This window comes from Helianthus annuus, chromosome 8 (assembly GCF_002127325.2).
Source record: "Helianthus annuus cultivar XRQ/B chromosome 8, HanXRQr2.0-SUNRISE, whole genome shotgun sequence".
NCBI lineage: Eukaryota > Viridiplantae > Streptophyta > Magnoliopsida > Asterales > Asteraceae > Helianthus > Helianthus annuus.
Window position 1 is genome coordinate 108,313,156 of NC_035440.2, and position 14,661 is coordinate 108,327,816.

Sequence of the window (14,661 nt, forward strand, 5' to 3'; positions counted from 1 at the left end):
ATCGGCACCGGGATGAATAGAATACCGGGATTTGTGGGCTTCGTCCATCAAAATCTTTCGCAGTTCGGTCCGCTTAGGGATCCAATTTCGGTCCAGAAAATAGAAAATCCCATTTGACTTATTCACCAATTGGGCTCCATCATGATAGATTCGTTCCCTCTTCAGAGTGCGTTCATTAAAACAGGCATGCTGGGCTTCGCGGATGAGGGCTTCGAGATCGTATTGGGCTTGGGTATCGCGAATGCTGAGCAAATAACTCCGTCTGCTGAGAGCGTCGGCAACGATATTTGCTTTGCCTAGGTGATAACGAATCTCACAGTCGTAATCGTTGAGAAGTTCTACCCATCGGTGTTGACGCGTATTGAGTTCCTTCTGATCAAAGATATGTTGTAGGCTCCTATGACGGTGAAGATCGTACACTTTGTACCATACAGGTAGTGTCGCCAAATCTTTAATGCAAAAACAACCGCGCCTAGCTCGAGATCATGGGTTGTATAGTTCTTCTCGTGGATTTTGAGCTGACGAGAAGCGTAAGCTATAACTTTGTCTCGTTGCATAAGAACACAACCAAGACCGAGGTTGGAAGCATCACAATAGACAATGAAACCGTTGTTTCCATCGGGCAATGTGAGAACAGGAGCATTGCAAAACATATGCTTGAGGGTTTGGAAAGCAGACTCTTGTTCAGTTCCCCAAACAAAAGACCTGTCTGTATGCGTTAGAGCGGTAAGCGGCACAGCGATCTTTGAGAATCCTTCGATAAATCGTCGATAATAGCCCGTTAGTACGAGAAAAGAACGGACTTCAAACGGGTTCTTTGGTGTAATCCAACTCTTAACTGCTTCAATCTTCGCAGGATCGACGTGAATACCCTGACTATTAACAATGTGACCCAGAAACTGAACCTTCTCCAACCAGAATTCACACTTTGAGAACTTGGCATAAAGTCGATTCCCCTGGAGTAGTTTGAGAACCAAACGTAGATGTTGCGCGTGTTCGACTTTCGATTTGGAATAGATCAAGACATCGTCGATGAATAAGATGACAAAACGGTCAAGATATGGTTTACACACGCGATTCATCAGATCCATGAAGACCGCGGGTGCGTTGGTTAAGCCAAAAGGCATAACAACGAACTCGTAGTGACCGTAGCGGGTGCGAAAAGCGGTTTTGGGTATATCTTCCTCTTGAATACGTAGCTGGTGATAACCTGAACGGAGATCGATCTTTGAGAATCATGTAGCACCTTGCAGCTGGTCAAACAAATCGTTGATGCGAGGTAGGGGATAGCAGTTCTTGATGGTTAGCTTATTCAATTCCCGGTAGTCGATGCACATCCGGAACGACCCATCCTTCTTTTTAACGAAGAGGACTGGCGCGCCCCAAGGAGAGGTGCTCGGGCGAATGAATCCTTTCTCGAGTAATTCCTGAAGCTGGTTTGAGAGTTCACGCATTTCGGACGGCGCGAGTCGGTAAGGAGCTTTGGCAACAAGGTTGGCTCCAGGAATGAGGTCGATTCGGAGGTCGATATCACGACTTGACGGTAGTCCAGGAAGATCATCAGGGAAGACCTGAGGAAATTCATGGACCACAGGAACGTCTTTTACTTCTATCTTCCTTTTCTTTTCCTTCTCCGCTACTACGATGTTGGCCAAGAAAGCTCTGTATTCCTTGCAGAGATACTTGCTAGCTTGAACACATGACATGAGTTTGAGACCCTTTGAAGTAGTTTCGCCATAAACACACAGTACGTCACCATTCGCGAGCGAGAATCGAATCATCTTGTCGAAGCATACAACTTCAGCATGGTTTTCGCGAAGAAAGTCCATGCCTACTATGACGTCGAAGCTTCCGAGTTGCATCGGAATAAGGTCGATCGGGAAGATGTGATTGTTGAGCTCAAGAGTACAATCACAGAGAACAGAATTGACGACGACAGTTCTTCCGGTAGCGACTTCAACATCGAATGACGAGGGCAGATAAGAGCGCTTACGACTGAGGAGCTTTTCAAATTCGAACGACACAAAGCAATTATCGGCTCCAGTATCAAACAAACACGATGCATAAATACCATTCACAAGGAACGTACCATTGACCACGTTGTTGTCATTCTCGGCTTGACGCGCGTTGATCTTGAAGGTTCTGGCGCGTGCGGCTTGTTGCTGCTGCTGCTGGTGTTGCTGGGGCTCTTGCTTCACGACCCTGTTGGGGCACATATTCGCAAAGTGGTTGGGGTCACCACATGCGAAGCAAACTCGGGCGTTGACCGCGGGTGCCTGAGTTGCTTGATGGCCTTGCGGAGCCGGGAGCAGAGCTTGATGAGCAGTGGCTTGAGCTGGGGTGTTGCGGGGACCAGTACGACAGTTGGCAGTTGTAAGGACCTGCAAAAATGTCCCAAATCAACCCGTAAGAGAAAACCCGGACCCCTGAAACCCTAATGTGCATGAAAAATCAAGAAATCAAGAAAATTGGATTTCACGCGGGCCGCGTAAGCCATATGGTAAGGCCCCCGATGACTCAGGATAAGCTTAAGGGACACGTGTCGTGATTAATCTTGATTATCTTAATTAATCTTGCTTAGCTTAATTAATCAGTTAAGTAAGGCCCCCGATTTCACGCGGGCCGCGACAACTTGAAAGTCTCCGGATAAGCTTAAGGGACACGTGTCGTCCACGTGTCAAGACCCCCGATGACTCAGCAAACCCTACTGCCGCCTTTATGGCCCTCGCGGGCCGCGTAAGATCTTATTAAGGTTTACGCGGGCTGCGTAAAATCTAAAATGTTGCTATAAGTAGCCTGTGCATGGGACTTGCTTCTGGGTTCGAAATCTCAGTCTCAAAACGTCCATATTCTGCTGAAAACAAGTTTTTTGGTGTCAAGACGATGCTACGAATCCAGGGTATTAACTCGATCACTGCTACGTTTCAAACTGCTCAATTCTTTTCTTTCCTTCAGCTTTTATTATCGCAAATAGTAGCTCGAGATTATACCTTCTAAATCCCGAAACTCTGCCCGTATTAGGATAATAACTCTAATCACTGGTTCGATACTTTATCCGATCGATTAAAACCGATCCAATGGATGTTTAAGTGCTGCCAATATCTGGCTATACTTTGTCATTCATTGTGAGGGTTTCGATCTCGTGATTATCGTTAAAGTTGAATTGAGTTAATACACTAATACGAGTTCCATTGTGTCTAGAAATTAGAACTCGTAATCAGGGAGCTGCTAGAATACTTAGCAATTAAATAAACTCAGTAAACTTACTAATTACATACACTTAGTTGTTAAGGAAACTTAGCAGTTAAGTAAGCTAAGTAAGTCAATTAATCAGCCAGTTACGTTATCTAATTAATGGGCTAAGTGAATTACTTGATTAAATCGTTAAGGAAAATTAATCAGTTAAGTAAGATTAATTAATCAGTTAAGTAAGATTAATTAAGCTAAGCAAGATTAATTAAGATAATCAAGATTAATTAAGCTAAACAAGATTAATTAAGCTAGGCAAGATTAATTAAGCTAAGCAAGATTTATTAATCAGCTAAGTAAGATTTATTGAACACCTAAATAGATATACATGAAAAGTAGATAGATATGGGGTAGGAATTATCTAAGGAAGATATTATCTAGGGAAGGTTTTATCCAGCGATGGTTTTATCTAGGGAAGGTTCAACTAAGGAAGATAACACCTAGGGAAATTCTATATAGGGGTAAGACTTATCCCTTGGCTATAGGAAGCTTAGGATTCATTTTTCTTTGCTCATTTCTTCTATTCTTCTCACTATACGTTGGTGTTCTAACCAATAATCACCGATGCGATATTCTGTCCGATCGATTCAGGAACCAACTAACGAATGCCAAAGTATTGTACTTTGTGAATTTCGTTAAACGAATGCCAAAGTGCTGTCTAAACAAGACTATACTTTGTAAATGTCGTTAAGGTTCTGATCTCGTGACAATCGTTAGGTTTGATTTGGTATAACACTAATACGTATTCCACTCTGTTAAACTAAATGTTTAACCACTCGAAACTCTACCCCATACACTTACAATCAAAATGGATGCTTAATCATCAGAGGATTCAGAGCTATAAAGTAGATGCTTGTTTAATCAAGACTATATGCTAACAAGGTGAGTCATTCTCTTTTTACCAAATTGTTTCCAAAACCCTATTTATTTTTAAAAAGTTATAATTACAAGTATTAAGTCTTTGTAGTCTTCAATTACTGCCGGTATGTGGGGTTTTGTATACATTACTTGATACCCGTCACCATTGGACAACGGGTTAGCCAATGGGTGATCTGACCATAGTCACAGAAACGAGTCGAGTGACAAATACCGATTTGGGGTAATTGGTTGATATAAACATTGTAATCACCCTTAATAGTGTAATTTATAACTATGCGTCGTTTTGTACAAAAATGAATGAACTCACCAGTATTTCCTGCTGACCAAATGTTTTTAAAACGCGTTTCAGGTAATTACAGTAGACTGGAATAAGAGTGATGATATGGCACTGAAAGGCTTAAAGACGTGGCTTATTTTATCAATTGAATTAAATTAAGCAAACATGGTTTCGTATATTCGGGTGTATCCCTTATTGAAGCTACCTTTGTAAAATATGGGTTTTATCCCGTCTATTTAATAAATAAAATCCGGTGTTTTCTAAACTCTGATATTTTTCCTAACTCACGGTCCTGATGAACATTTCCGCTGCAGTGTTTTTAAAATAACCACCGGTACCACTTGACTGCTCCTGGCTCCAGTCCAGGGTGTGGTGGGGGTCGTGACAGAAGGTGGTATCAGAGCTAAGCCACTAGTTTAAGCAATTAGGTGTTGTAATAATACCTAAGCTTAAACGAAAAAGTTAGGAAATTGTTATTAACTGGTAGCAACAAGGATAGTCTTTAGACTTGAACTTAAGAAAGAGGCCTTAGTACAAGCTTCGAGATAAGCTAATTACTTGCATAGATAAAATGTGATGGGTGTTAGTATGCCATGAGGATGATGACTAGAACGTTGCAAGTATGGTAAATAAGCGATAACACTTGGCCACTGTTATTTCTTGTTTATTGGTACTACTGGGTTCTAGAATATGATCCATCATGTGAATACTAATTACCTTGTTCTTTGATAAAAGCTCTAATAAAAGATTCATTTTTAATCATGAATTGAGAAGATTCTATTTATGGGAAATACAAATTACCTCTCCGGCGAGAACCGAGTAAGATGGGGTTACCTCTCCGACGAGAACCGGATAAAATGGGATATATAATATGTCAAACAAGTGACAGAATTCCCTAAATAGTATTATGACCTGATATCTGACTCGTTTTTGGAAATATAAATCTTTTAAATACATTAACCTTATGCAAGGTTTGTATATTACAATATGTGAAATATATGATTGTATAGATATGTATATCTATAAGGAAATCTGAAAACCATAAGGATTAACACTTTAGAATAAAGCAGGAGCATGTGTGTCAATGATAATTCTAGATTTCTTTATTAGGAATCTCTCATATACATCTATAATTCCGACATCGAAAACTATTCCCTTTGACCACCCGTCTCGTAACTCGTGCGACAAGATGAACGATGTGAACCCTTAAAGTTGGGACGTCATTGAAAGTATAAGAATTCCCTCTACATTACCTTAGATTATTAACGCATTAGGAAAAGTTATGCTAGGTACAAAACATCTCAAAACCTACACTAATGAGAGTAATTCTGCTTTCTTTAAGAACTCTTGAAAAGATAACAGTAACTACGACTAGATGCACTTACAAAGACTTCCTTCGCCTATAATCCCACTAAGATTGTCAGTAACAAAGGAATTGCTGCAACAATACGCGAGCTCAAAGGACTAAAGTTGTCCTAACCATTAGTATATATGTTAAGAAAAATGAAGTAATGTATGCTTCAAAATTTAGACATTTAGATAGTGAAACCCGATCTTCGAAACACAGGATCAAGATATATGCCATGAAATGGAAAGAATGAAAGGAACTGACAGAAAGGAAATCCTGTCTGCTTCATAAAAAGGAATAACATGGAAACGATGATTCCAGAGGTAATTGCTTATGCAGGTCTAGATTTGCAAGCCAACCAGAGAAGTGACCACAAGGAGGCAAGACAGACCAGCCGACAAAGTTCGTCTCTGTGAGGAAAGCTGCGAGTTATGCACGAAAGTAAGACATAGTGTATATGGTCTCGGAGTTCATTAACACTAGAGGCATGGAACTAAAAGAAATTCCAACTGACGTTTCCCAGAGGATCTACTTAGACTATCACCCGATCGTGAGAAGAAACTTAGAATTCATCTGAAACTAGGAACAACACCGCTTGTTATATCACAAAGTTAAGACTAAGGTAGTAGTTGATGCTTTAAGTCATAAGTTTCATAAGAAGCCGAAACAAGTGCGTGTTAGATTAAATTTGCGGATAAATTAAAGAGTACCCAAGAATACAGCGACCAAAAAAGATGCTGAAGGATTACAAAGGAATCAGAAAAAGGAACTAATGGAATTTGGAGATTCCATAAGAAAAGAATTTGGGTACTAATCAAGGAAACCTATGAGAAGGAATTCTCGAAGGAGCTCATAAAACTAAGTATTTGTTGCATCGTGTAAGTGATATGAGGTATCAAGAGTTTTATAAGAATTACTGATAGATAGCAAGTTATGCCTTTAAGTATTTAATCTGTTAGCAAGTTAAAGCCGAACGTTAGAAACCTTTAGGTTGACTTCAATGATTAGAAGTGTCAGTATGGAAAGGGGATTGATAACAAATGGATATTGTTACCAAATTACCCAACCTAAGAAAATGTAACAACACAATCCGGGAGATTGTGGAACGCTTAACCAAGTCTGCTCAGTCCCTACCAATAAAGGAAACCCTTTAGTATAAGACACTTAGTTAAGTTATATGAGGACGAAATAGTCTCATTACATAGAATCCCATTATCTATTGCATCAAATCAAGATAGTCACATTACTTCTCATTTCTGGGAAATTTTAACCCGACTTATTTTGAGCAGTATGAAGGAACACTGCAAACATAGAAAGACATGCCAAGTGCATGTGCGATAAATAGGACTATCATTTATCACTCATAAGATTCTCCAATAATCGATCTACAAGTACTAGTGTTAACCGTTTAAAACACTTTATGGATGATAGTATCATCCAGTATGTTAGACATACATATGAGAAAAGAAACTATCAGGCCATGAGATCGGCAATCCATTGAAATTTAAATCAGAGAAAGGATAACTAAAAGTCTCTCCGGGAATAATCTGATTCGGCAAGAAAGAAAAGTAAGTCTAAAACTTGTTGAACCAATTGGAATCATTAAGCAAATTGGATCAGTAGCTTATCAGCAAGAGTTGCCAATGACATGAATACATAATGTGTTTCATGTATGCAACTTAAGAAACGCCTAGCTGATAAATTTTTACTTGTACCTCTACAAGATATAGAGGTAAATGAAAACTTCAAGTCCATTGAAAGATCTTACATGTCAAGGATAAGAATCTCAAACCATGGAAAATGGTCCTGATCAAGTAAAAGCAAGGACCAGAGTATACTTGGAAACTAAGATTAGCAACGAAGTAAGAATATTCCTCCAAATTTCAGTAAATCTCGAGGACGAGATTTTAAATAAGGTGGGGAGAATGTAAGGACCTGCAAAAATGTCCCAAATCAACCCGTAAGTGAAAACCCGGACCCCTGAAACCCTAATGTGCATGAAAAATCAAGAAATCAAGAAAATTGGATTTCATGCGGGCCGCGTAAGCCATAAGGTAAGGCTACGCGGGCCGCGACAACTTGAAAGTCTCCGGATAAGCTTAAGGGACACGTGTCTTCCACGTGTCAAGACCCCCGATGACTCAGCAAACCCTACTGCCGCCTTTATGGCCCTCGCGGGCCGCGTAAGATCTTATTAAGGTTTACGCGGGCCGTGTAAAACCTAAAATGTTGCTATAAGTAGCCTGTGCATGGGACTTGCTTCTGGGTTCGAAATCTCAGTCTCAAAACGTCCATATTCTGCTGAAAACAAGTTTTTCGGTGTCAAGACGCTGCTACGAATCCAGGGTATTAACTCGATCACTGCTACGTTTCAAACTACTCAATTCTTTTCTTTCCTTCAGCTTTTATTGTAGCAAATAGTAGCTCGAGATTATACCTTCTAAATCCTGAAACTCTGCCCGTATTAGGATAATAACTCTAATCACTGGTACGATACTTTATCCGATCGATTAAAACCGATCCAATGGATGTTTAAGTGCTGCCAATATCTGGTTATACTTTGTCATTCATTGTGAGGGTTTCGATCTCGTGATTATCATTAAAGTTGAATTGAGTTAATACACTAATACGAGTTCCATTGTGTCTAGAAATTAGAACTCGTAATCAGGGAGCTGCTAGAATACTTAGCAATTAAATAAACTTAGTAAACTTACTAATTACGTACACTTAGTTGTTAAGGAAACTTAGCAGTTAAGTAAGCTAAGTAAGTCAATTAATCAGCCAGTTACGTTATCTAATTAATCGGCTAAGTAAATTACTTGATTAAATCGTTAAGGAAAATTAATCAGTTAAGTAAGATTAATTAATCAGTTAAGTAAGATTAATTAAGCTAAGCAAGATTAATTAAGATAATCAAGATTAATTAAGCTAAACAAGATTAATTAAGCTAAACAAGATTAATTAAGCTAAGCAAGATTTATTAATCAGCTAAGTAAGATTTATTAAACACCTAAATAGATATACATGAAAAATAGATAGATATGGGGTAGGAATTATCTAAGGAAGATATTATATAGGGAAGGTTTTATCCAGCGATGGTTTTATCTAGGGAAGGTTCAACTAAGGAAGATAACACCTAGGGAAATTTTATATAGGGGTAAGACTTATCCCTTGGCTATAGGAAGCTTAGGATTCATTTTTCTTTGCTCATTTCTTCTATTCTTCTCACTATACGTTGGTGTTCTAACCAATAATCACCGATGCGATATTCTGTCCGATCGATTCAAGAACCAACTAACGAATGCCAAAGTATTGTACTTTGTAAATTTCGTTAAACGAATGCCAAAGTGCTGTCTAAACAAGACTATACTTTGTAAATATCGTTAAGGTTCTGATCTCGTGACAATCGTTAGGTTTGATTTGGTATAACACTAATACGTATTCCACTCTGTTAAACTAAATGTTTAACCACTCGAAACTCTACCCCATACACTTACAATCAAAATGGATGCTTAATCATCAGAGGATTCAGAACTATAAAGTAGATGCTTGTTTAATCAAGACTATATGCTAACAAGTTGAGTCATTCTCTTTTTACCAAATTGTTTCCAAAACCCTATTTATTTTTAAAAGTTATAATTACAGGGATTAAGTCTTTGTAGTCTTCAATTACTGCCGATATGTGGGGTTTTGTATACATTACTTGATACCCGTTACCATTGGACAACGGGTTAGCCAATGGGTGATCTGACCATAGTCACAGAAACGAGTCGAGTGACAAATACCGATTTGGGGTAATTGGTTGATATAAGCATTGTAATCGCCCTTAATACTGTAATTTATAACTATGCGTCGTTTTGTACAAAAATGAATGAACTCACCAGTATTTCCTACTGACCAAATGTTTTTAAAACGCGTTTCAGGTAATTACAGTAGACTGGAATAAGGGTGATGATACGGCACCGAAAGGCTTAAAGACGTGGCTTATTTTATCAATTGAATTAAATTAAGCAAACATGGTTTCGTATATTCGGGTGTATCCCTTATTGAAGCTACCTTTGTAAAACATGGGTTTTATCCCGTCTATTTAATAAATAAAATCCGGTGTTTTCTAAACTCTGATATTTTTCCTAACTCACGGTCCTGATGAACATTTCTGCTGCAATGTTTTTAAAATAACCACCGGTGCCACTTGACTGCTCGCGGCTCCGGTCCAGGGTGTGGTCGGGGGTCGTGATAGCAGTGAAGTGGCCGTACATGTTGCAGTGAGCGCAGAAACGACAAGCAAGACCCACCGGATGATGATATGAGCATGTTGGGCAAACCGGGTGGGGGCCTGTGTATGCACGCTTTGCTGGTGGTGCATAAGTAGTTGGACCTGGACGGTGATGATGCTGCTGCTGGGCCGGTACGGCCTGGAGAGGAGCAGCAGTGGTAGTGACTGCGCAGTTCTTGTTGCTGGAGCTGCTGTTGTTGTTCTTCTTCTTTCGACGTGAGGACTTCGACGGTTGAGCAGCGGCGGTTTCGGCAGTTGGAGCGGCGGTAGCTTGATGTAGGTGCTTCGAGGTTTTATCCCAGACACCAGCCATGACCCGCTTGTCGTTGATTTCAGCGGCCAGTAAGTAAGTTTCCTCGATCGTCTTAGTCTCAGCCGCTTGCACGAAATCTGCAACACAGTCAGGCAGGGCTCAGATATACTTCTTGATTGCCATGTCAGAAGTCTTCACCTGATCAGGGCAGATAATGCTGAGCTGCTTGAATCGAGCAGTTAGAGCAGCATTTTCGCCATCCTTTTGCTTTATGTGCCAGAATTCATCTTCCAACTTCTGGCATTCATGAGGAGGGCAGAATTCTTCCAGCATGACCTCCTTGAGTTCGTCCCACGATAGACCGTAGGCTGCATCATTTCCTCATTTGTTTCTCTCCGTCGTCCACCAGTCTAGTGTGCGGGACTGGAAGACGCCAGTCGCGTTGAGAGTGCGAAGATCGTCGGGGCAACCGCTCTGTCGTAGAGTAACCTCAATGGAATCAAACCATTGGAACAACGCTGTAGGGCCTTCCTCTCCAGTGAATTCCTTTGGCCCACAAGCTTTGAACTGCTTGAAACTGAAAGCAGCTTTGGGGGGAGGCTTTAGGAGCTTCGGTTCTCGACTCCTTAGATGATTTGCTGACGTTCTTATAGACATCACTCACAGCTTTTGCTACTTGTTTGGCGATGATAGCAGTAAGACGTTTGTCTCTCTTTTCTTGGCGAGAAAGTGATGGGCGACGGGATCCTGATGACGGTCCAGTTAACATTGTCTGCAATAGACATTGTCATAGGTCTCAGACACGTCATAGCCGAATCTCACCTCACACATCTAGTACTTACTAAAGCTTAGAAACATAGTCGCATAGTTACATAATCACATAAGCACGAAATCACAGATTCATATAAACACAGTAGCACATAAGCACATAAGCACGTAAGCACGTAGGGCACAGAAGCACAGAAGCACATACGCATTTAGTCATAGAGGCAGTCAGAATACAGAAACCTATCATTTAAAGCATGCGATTGTTCAAATATAGCGAAGCAATGCGGGTTGTGTGTGTGAATCGTGGTGAGAGCATAAATCGAATAAGTCTTCCAAAATTTTAAACACGTAAACGGTTAAACACATATAAACACATAAAATCATTGAATCATCAGAGTCAGCAGTTGCGGGCTCAGAATCGAAACATGGCCTTTGATTGTCAAGAACTCTTACGATCAATCTTGGATCTCGAGACGACTCACACACTCTATGATGGACAATGGATGATGGTGGTGGATGATGGTGTTATGGTGGTGGTGGGTGGTGGGTGAAGTGTGAGAGAGGTGGTGTGCCAAGGGATGAGTTGAAATGTCTCCAAGCACTCCTATTAATAGGCTGAACAGAAGCTCGGGCACGGCCTCGTGTCCATCCTTGTCTCTCTCCTCATTAATTGTAATTCGCAATTACAATAAATGCGCCTGCATGAATCTAACCACGTCTCCGTGTCCGCTGGGCACGGCCCCGTGGTGGGCAATAGAAGCTTCTAAAGGTTTGTCTTTTCTGCTGCTTCTTGGGCACGGCCCCGTGCTCGCTGAGCACGGAGCGTGTTCAGTCTACTGTGTCCTTGGTTTTGCTTGGGAAGATGCTGTTGAGGGGTCGGGCATTCCACTTTTGTTCCTTTTCTTGTATTTATGTTAGATTTTGCTGTCTTTTTGCTTCTTTTGTTAATTTGAGCTCATTTAATCCTGAAAATACAAAAGGAAGACAAAAACACATTTTTTCCAACATTAGTACTAAAAAGGGTTAGTTTTATGCCATATTTGATATAATTTATATGTTGCATTTTGCACATATCAAATACCCCCACACTTGAATCTTTGCTTGTCCTCAAGCGAAACTCTTTATAATGTGACTTTATTCACTCCCAAATGGAATGGGTAGAAGAGAAGGTTTTTGGGCTTGTCATAGAGTGTCGGGATTTCCAAGATTCTTTATCGGGGTTTTATTTTTATTTATTTAAAATCCTATTCGGCATGATTTATTAAGAACATTCTTTAAGATAAATTACTTATTTGGGCATAACATACCTTTTTTTTAAATCTCATATATATACAAGTTCACATACCTCACGGGAGATCACTCAACACTCGGCCGATGGTGTATTTTTAGTGAATCACTCGAGAGCGGCATGGAACTTACTTCTACCATAAGCTTGCCAAGCAATCAATCCTCCTCCTTTTTAACTATATACCTTTGTAAATATCAAGAGGACTTTATGGGTTTTTTGGCTTGGGCTAAAGGTGGGTGGTTGGGTTAGTGGTTAGTAAAAAGGGCGAAAGGCGTAACAAACGTTGGTTTGAAAGACCTTTTATTTTTCCTATTTTTATTTTATTTCGATGGGTTGTTCAAACAAAGATATTTGATAAACTTTGTTTTTTTTAGCTTCATCGAAATATATATATATATATATATAGGACAAAGATCCGTTAGGAACCACCCCTTATTGCGAGAACTGCGAGAACCAGTGTGAACACAAACAGTAATTCCTAAAAAAATCTAAAAAACACCCAAAAATTTTTTTTTTATTTTTTTACTATTTTTTTTGAAAAAATCGCTATATTTTGTTAATAAAAAAAATATAAAAAAATTCAAAAAAAAAAATTTCGAGTAACAGTTATCCATGCACATGTGCATATGTGTCGTTTCTTTGTCAAATTCCGTAATTCATTACAAATAATAGTCAATTGCACTTTCATTTACACTACTACGTGTAATACACTATCTTTTACATTACCAATGTTAGAAATGCACATGTGCATCTATATGTATCAACAGGAAATAAGGTGTTTTGGTACACTACTTTCTCTTTCATCTATCATTCCATCCATAATACACAAGCATGCACATGTGCATTTCTGTCATTTCTTTGACAAATTCCGTAATTCATTACATATTAGACAATTGCACTTTCATTTACACTACCATATGTAATACACTACTTTTTACATTACCAATATTAGAAATGCACATGTGCATTATATGTATCAACATGAAATAAGGTGTTTTGGTACACCACTTTGAATACACTTTCCCTTTCATCTATCATACCATCCATAATACACTACCATTACCTCCTACCATCCATAATACAATACCATTAACAATATTTTCACTTTATTACATGTATGTAAACACCATTTATACCATCCAATCAACATATTACATAAAAAATTGACAACTATAACCAAACCATCAACCACTAGATATAACTAACCAAAAAACATGTATATGGGTCTACTTCTCCATTCAAAATCACAAACTTTTTGTACCAAAACACGTTATATCATGGTTATACCTAATTATGCACATGTGCATTTTGAATATTGGTAATGTAAAAAGTAGTGTATTACTAATGGTATTGTAAATTAAAGTGCAATTGTCTATTCCTGATAATGTATTACCGAATTTGTTGAAGTAATGATACATATGCACATGTGCATGGATAACTGTTACTCGAAAAAATTTTTTTTTTTTTATGTAACGAAATATAGCGATTTTTTGTTAAAAAATATTAAAAAAAATAAAAAAAATTTTTGAGTGCTTTTTTGATTTCTTTTAGATTTTATTTTGTGTTCACATTGGTTCTCGCAATAAGGGTGGTTCTCGCATGAACCTTACCCTATATATATATATATATATATATATATATATATATATATATATATATATATATATATATATATATATATATATATATATATATATATATATATATATATATATATATATATATATATTTTAAGGAAGTCATAAGAGAACCGAACGTTGTTACTAAAAAATAAAATAAAAAGGTTTAGGTGGGTAAAAAGGGTTGTTTTGGGTTAAGAAATGAAAAGGTTTAGGCTCAAAAGGGTTAACTAGGGGGATTTTGGGTAGGTGGTAAAAAAAAGAAAAATAATGGTGTAGAATGAAAAAGGGTTAGTCCTAATGCCTCCATCATTTACTTACTCGGGTTTAAGTTGGTGAGGACCGGGAATGTATTGTTGTGGCAAGTTCTAGAGTCGTATGAACCAAGCGGCTATTCACACAAGAAACGAAAAATGAGCATTTAGGTAAAGATATATATATATTTGTATGCTCGTTAAAGGCTCAAAACTCACTTTTGTGGGAAAAGGGTTTTTATGTGATCAAGTATATATAATCGTATTTTAACTAAGTTTGTCATGCCTTTTCATAATTTTCTTATGTTGGTTCTTTTTATCACGACGCTATCGGTTGTAAATTTGTAAAAATATAACCTTATTAAGACTTGAATTCCCAACTTAAACTTAGACAAGTAAAAAAATGAATTTTTTTTTTTGAAAAAATTTTGGGTGATTAGCGGTTCCAAT